The following is a 6,055-nucleotide window of genomic DNA, read 5'->3' on the forward strand; positions in this document are numbered from 1 at the left end:
TCTGTCTGCACTTTAAGCCTGGGGACCTTGCCATGCTCTAGGGATGATCATGGCAGTCCCGGAGCCAATGGGGTTCCACCTTAAGCCAAGGGTAGGGGTACAGATGGGAATCTGGGTCAAATAATACAGCCCCTCCCCATTCCTTTGCCTTTCTTTTGGAGATGGGCTGGACACAAAGCCACCTCTAAGAGGGCCCCTCTAAGAGAGGTTAGGCAGACTCAGGACCAGGCAGATGTGGTACAAGAAAGGGAAATGCACAGCTTGGACCTGATGTGGATCCCACTGCCTCACCTGATAGGGAACCTAGGCCATGAGGAAGCCCAGAACCATCACCAGCTCCAGTTGCTAAGGCTAGTTTCATGTCAGGATTACAGAGTGACATCTTCCAGGATGACACTGGGATCATACTACTGTCACATCCTGGCAGATGCTCTCCATCAGTGGTTCTCAACCTTCCCAACACTGCGACCCCTTAATACAATTCTTCGTGTTCTGGTGAACTCCCCCCCCCTCCTCCACAACCATAAAATTATTTTGTTGCTACTTCACAACTGAAATTCTGCTATGGTTACAAATCATAATTTAAATATATAACATGCAGAATGTCTGATATGCCACCCCTTTAACAGAGGTCACAACCCATGGGTTGAAGACGGCTGCTCTGCATCATACCCACTTTTTTTCTTGAAAGCAAGTGATCAGTTAAGTTAGGAGTTATATAACACCGGTCCCTGTTTTATATTAAGTCAAAATCTGAGTGTTTATGAAGTTGTATGCTTAAAAGTGTCTAAGACCATGAACTTGGCTACAAAACACTGACATAATTTAACACTGCTTAGACCACACACAACCTGAAAGTGCTCGTATTTCTTAGAAGATGACACCAGTGTCCAGAGGGACACGTTAATGGTAGATGGGACTCATTGCTAGGTGTTCTGTTTCCTGGTCAAGGGTCCATGCGACAGTACCACCCTGAGGCTAGCACTTGGGAGAGGAGCATAATTCAGCAATGTTCACAGCACACAAGTCCCATTCTGCTGGGTCTGTGACAGGCAATGCATTCTCAGTCTTACCTACTCTGGATGAAGTTTAAGTGTGTTCCCCCAAACTGTGTTGGGAGCTTGGCCCTCACTGCAGCAATGTGAGGCACTGAAGGATGTAGCAGCTCACTGAAGTACTGCTCACCAGAAGGGAATTCCAGAGTGATTCCAGAGTGATTCTTTTCAGAGTTAGTTCTTATAAACGCCAAGATCTGACTTCAGTTGTCCTCTGATGTCCCATTTGGAGCAGAGCACTCTCTCTGTCTCTGTCTCTCTGTCTCTGCCTCTCTGTCTCTGCCTCTCTGTCTCTGTCTCTCTGTCTCTGTCTCTCTGTCTCTCTCTGACTCTCTCTGACTCTCTCTCCCTTATTCTCTCCCTCTCCCTCTCTCTTTCTCTCATTTTTCTTACTCTCCCGTGTGCTGATGTTGACAATATGCCATTGAACATCCTAAATCCTGAGTTAAATAAACTTCTTTTATAGATGTAGACCCAGCTATAGTCACAATTAACTAATATGCAGGATTTTTTAAAAAGAATTTAATGAACAGTCTTCCCTGTCTTCCTTGTCCCATCATTCAGTTCTCTTGCCGCTCAGCCAACCCCCTGTCCCTTTGCTTCTACATTTTACTTGACACCTCTGTGAACCCACTTCCTTAACTGTTAACTGGAAACTATGATAGTAATAACAGGTCTCTCAAAGATGCTGTGATAAAATGTGTGCATGCATGTAACAGATCTCCAGATCTGGTTGGAAGTACCATTCAGGCCTTAGAACCCAGCAAGTACAACATCTGCCAAAATCAGAATAAAGACCTAATCCATCAAAATCTATAGTTCTGGGAAAGCCTCTAAATAACTAACTTCTTTTTGGCTTCTGGAGTTCTGCTTCTAGCTAACTGATCTTGCTAACTGAGGTGTGTCAAGCCAGGATGTGGCTTTGTGCTTAAAAGCTCACTCTGAGAAACTTAGAACTGCACTGTGGTCCTGAATACCCAGTGTAGTTGCTGGCCAGCTAATAAACAGTTTTTATTGGATTGAACCATTTCCAAGTGCCCTACTCTAGTGGATATATCACAACATACATGCAGACAGAACACAGGGAACAACGGCCTTGGAGAAGCATCTGCTATTGCAAATATACACTAGAGTGTATATCTGCGTGTGTGTGTGTGTGTGTGTGTGTGTGTGTGTCTGTATTCATAAAATGCATAGGGATATTTTCCTCCAGACAATGGTTCTTTCATTCAAGTAATTTCAAATAGAAACCCTGATGAAACAGGGATAGAAACATCAGAAAGGGATAAATGATGGCCGCCCTCTGCAACAGAATGGGGAAGAAGGTAGCCCTCACACTCTCTCAATTGTCACAGTGGAGCACACTCCCCTCAGTCTGCTGTGACAATCTGGAGATGGGACTCGCTTTTTCTGAGATTTGCATAGAGGGCAGCCAAACCACTGTACTCAGTTACCCATCCCCCACAAAATATCTCCAGATAGGGAGTGTGGGGAGTTAGGGAGAAGTGATAGGGACAAGCTTTGGCCTGGGTGGCATCCGTAATGTCAGATGTCCAAGACTGAAACCTGAGCAACAGGAGCCCCTTATAGAAAAGAGGGAAGAGGTCTAGAGTGGAAGAAGGTATGGTTGGGTGAATGTTCCCCATAAACCATAGGTGGCTAGGAACCTGGGCTCCTTAAACCTCACCTAGATAAGGAGTCACTCCATGTCCCTGGGCCTCTATCACTCCCAGGTAAAGAGGACAAGATGGGCTAGACCCGTATGAAGAGGGCTAGAAGGGTTCCATTCTCTCCGATCATCCTGCACCCCAAAGAGAACTGTCTGATATAGTTCAGAGACTATGAAGGGTCAAGTCCAGTGAGCCCCACCTGTTGACAGAGACACAGGCTGACTGGGAAAATAGCCCCCTTTCACTGGTTACACCTGCTGCTGAGAGAGGGGACATCTCCAAACGAGGTGGCCCTTAGGCTTCTGTAAGCTCTAGAGAGGCAGAGTGGTCCCAACCCAAGAGCCCAGAGGCCTGCTAAGGGAATGGAAACTCGGCAGACACAGGATGCCACTTAGTGTAACTAGAACCTCTCTCAGGAGACAAGTGTACGAGTCCCGGCATATGAGTGTAAGTGTATGAGTGTAGGCTCTGCCATGAGTGTGGGAGGCGGTGAAAAGCTCATTTCCCTCCCAGGGCAGAGGCCCTGTGCCACTTGCTACTGTACAGTGCAGGGGTTGAGGGCATAGCCAGGTAGCTGGCTAGGAACCTAGAGCAGAGGAGCTGAGCAAGCTGTCTAGCCTCACGGGGAAACTGCTTCTCTAGGGAGAGAGCAGGTCAAGAGCCAGGCGTGGCCACGCCATCCTCATTCAGAAAGCCTGCCAGAGGCTCCCCTCCTCCTTTTCCTGCTTTTGATCTGTCCCTAGATGTTTTCTCTGGAGCTGTGGTTTTCCAAGTGTCCCCATCATCCCTGTCATGACTTTCCTTCCATAGACCCAGGTGTTGTCAACTGCTCTGTCAAACGATCCCTTCCAGCCCCTCTCGTTGATTTTCTTCCCATGTCAGGAACTCAAGGCTTGGCAGAACTTAGTGATTAAATCTCCTATTCTCTTTTCCACCTGCCTGGTAGAAACAGCAGCAGCCAGGCAAAGACGGATCCCAGGCTGCTGGGCTCCAGCTCCAGCCTCTGCAGAGTACCTGCCCGGCCAAGGCAGAAAACTGACTCCTTTTTAGCAGTAGCAAGAACCTCAGGGAGAAAAATCCCTTCACTCCCCTTTAGAGAGCTACACACGCTGTCCTTAGTGCTGATACCCTGCCCCATCACCAGGTACATAAAGACGTTTTCCATAGGATTATATTATAACAGTAGTCTGCATTAACCAATTCCCTACTGAAAGACATTTAGGCCACTCCTACCTACTATTTCTGATATTTTCCCACTATAACTGTGTTGTGGGGAATAACTGTGGTTTAAGTCATTTTTGCATGTATCTTGGTATCTCCCTGCTATAAAGTCTTTGAAATCACGGGGTCAGTGAGTTCTTGTGCTTGTAATTCTCACGGATGTTGTCATATCACTTTTTATAAGGGTACCAAATTACACCCCTTTCAGCCCTGTGTCTCATTCCCCTCATACCTCACCTACAAGAAGGCTGTCAAGGAATGTGGCCTTGCCCATCTGATGCGGGGAAGACGGCAAGGTTAACGTGCATCTCTGCTGTGTGCTTAAACGCTGGCTAAGCTCCCTCTCTGGTGAATTATCTTCTCATCCCAAGCCACTGCCCATCTTTCTGCTGCGTTGTTAATATTCTCTGATGGGAATAGTTTGCACAGCAGAAAATATCTCATTTCTATTTAGTTGTATCCACGGATTTTTTTAGAAAAAAAAATCCTATAAGGTTTATTATATACAAAGCACTTGCAGATAAAATAAACATCATGTATCAAAATTAGCCAAACCCGATGTCTTTACATCTCACTGAAATTCTCGACAGTTAGAAGAGGTATCTAAAGCAGTGAAGTATTTTCACTATCTAATACATTCTTATTCTTTGCTTATGTTATTTTTTAAATGGACTTTTTCCATACAATATATCCTGATTCCCCCAGATCTCTGATTACCTCAGATCTTCCCCACTTCCCCACCCATTCAAATCTATATCCTTTCTCTCATTACAATTCCAAAATAACAATAACAATAATAATAATAATAAATATAAATAATAAGATAAAAGCAAACTAGAATAGGACAAAACAAGCAAAGAGTAAAATAAAAAGAGACCCCCTCAAAAAAGCACAAAAAAACACATATAGACTCTGAGACACACACATTTGCATACACAGAAAACTGTACTTTTTGCTACTTTATTGGGTTCTTATATTTATCATCCTTCTCCATCCCAATCTCGTCCAATCCCCCACACTAGGTAGGCAAGAAAGAAGGTTAGAGAGGAAAGGAGACATAGACCTCTTTAGACTACTTCCTGCTGATTATGGCCATCAAGTTCCTAGGGGCAAGCCCACTCTTCATCTCCAGGTATCTTCAACTAGGAAACCAGCAAACCATCAACAGCAGCAAATGCAATGGCAGGGACCAGCAGTAGCAGGGAGAACAGCAATGGAACTCTGGCATTTTTACATTCTCTCAAGTGTCCCCAGAATTCCAAGCATAAGCTATCTTCTGCTGGCAGAATCATGCCCCTGCCAGAGCATGAGACAAGGCATAGTCAGCTGCTGTGGATAGTCCAAAGCAGTCCCATATTCCACAGCTGGGATTAAAACAAAAACATGTTCACATAACATAACTTGGTTTTTAAGGAAACCAAAATTCTCACTATAGAAAAACCCATGAAAACAAAATTAGAAACCATAATATATAAGCAATGGATCTATAAGAAAACAAAAAGAATATCTCAAAAAAAACCCACTTCGTTTATTTTGTGTTGTCCATGAGGCCTGCCCTTGGGTATGGGTTTATAACCCAGTGAGACACCACTGGAGAAACTGACTTTTCCTTTGCAAGCTGTTATCAATTGGAGTTAGCTGTTATCAATTGGAGTTAGCTGTTATCAATTGGAGTTAGCTGTTATCAATAGGAATAGGGGCTTGTGTCGACTTCCCCTCTCAGCACTGGGCCCCATCTGGTTTAGACCTGTGCAGGCATTTTGCATGCTGCCACAGTCTCTGTGAGTTCATATGTGTGTCTCAGTCCTGTTGAGTCTAGAAGGAGTCTTCCATCCCCACTGACTCTAACACTCTTTCCACCTTCCGTTCCTCAGAGTTCCCTGAACACCAGGAAAGGAATTTGACGGAGGCATCCCATATAGGACTTAGTGTTCCAAGGCCTCTCGACTTTTGCATGGTGTCCAATTATGGGTCTCTGTGTTTGGTGGTATGCCTGTAAGATGTACTGAAGGAAACAAAAGAAGAAGAATCAAGAGTTTGAGGCCAGCTTGTGTGTGTGTGTGTGTGTGTGTGTAGGTCAGAAGACAACTTTCAAGAATTGATTCTCTC

This window comes from Grammomys surdaster, unplaced genomic scaffold, assembly GCF_004785775.1.
Source record: "Grammomys surdaster isolate TR1022 unplaced genomic scaffold, NIH_TR_1.0 371, whole genome shotgun sequence".
NCBI classification, from domain to species: Eukaryota; Metazoa; Chordata; class Mammalia; order Rodentia; family Muridae; genus Grammomys; species Grammomys surdaster.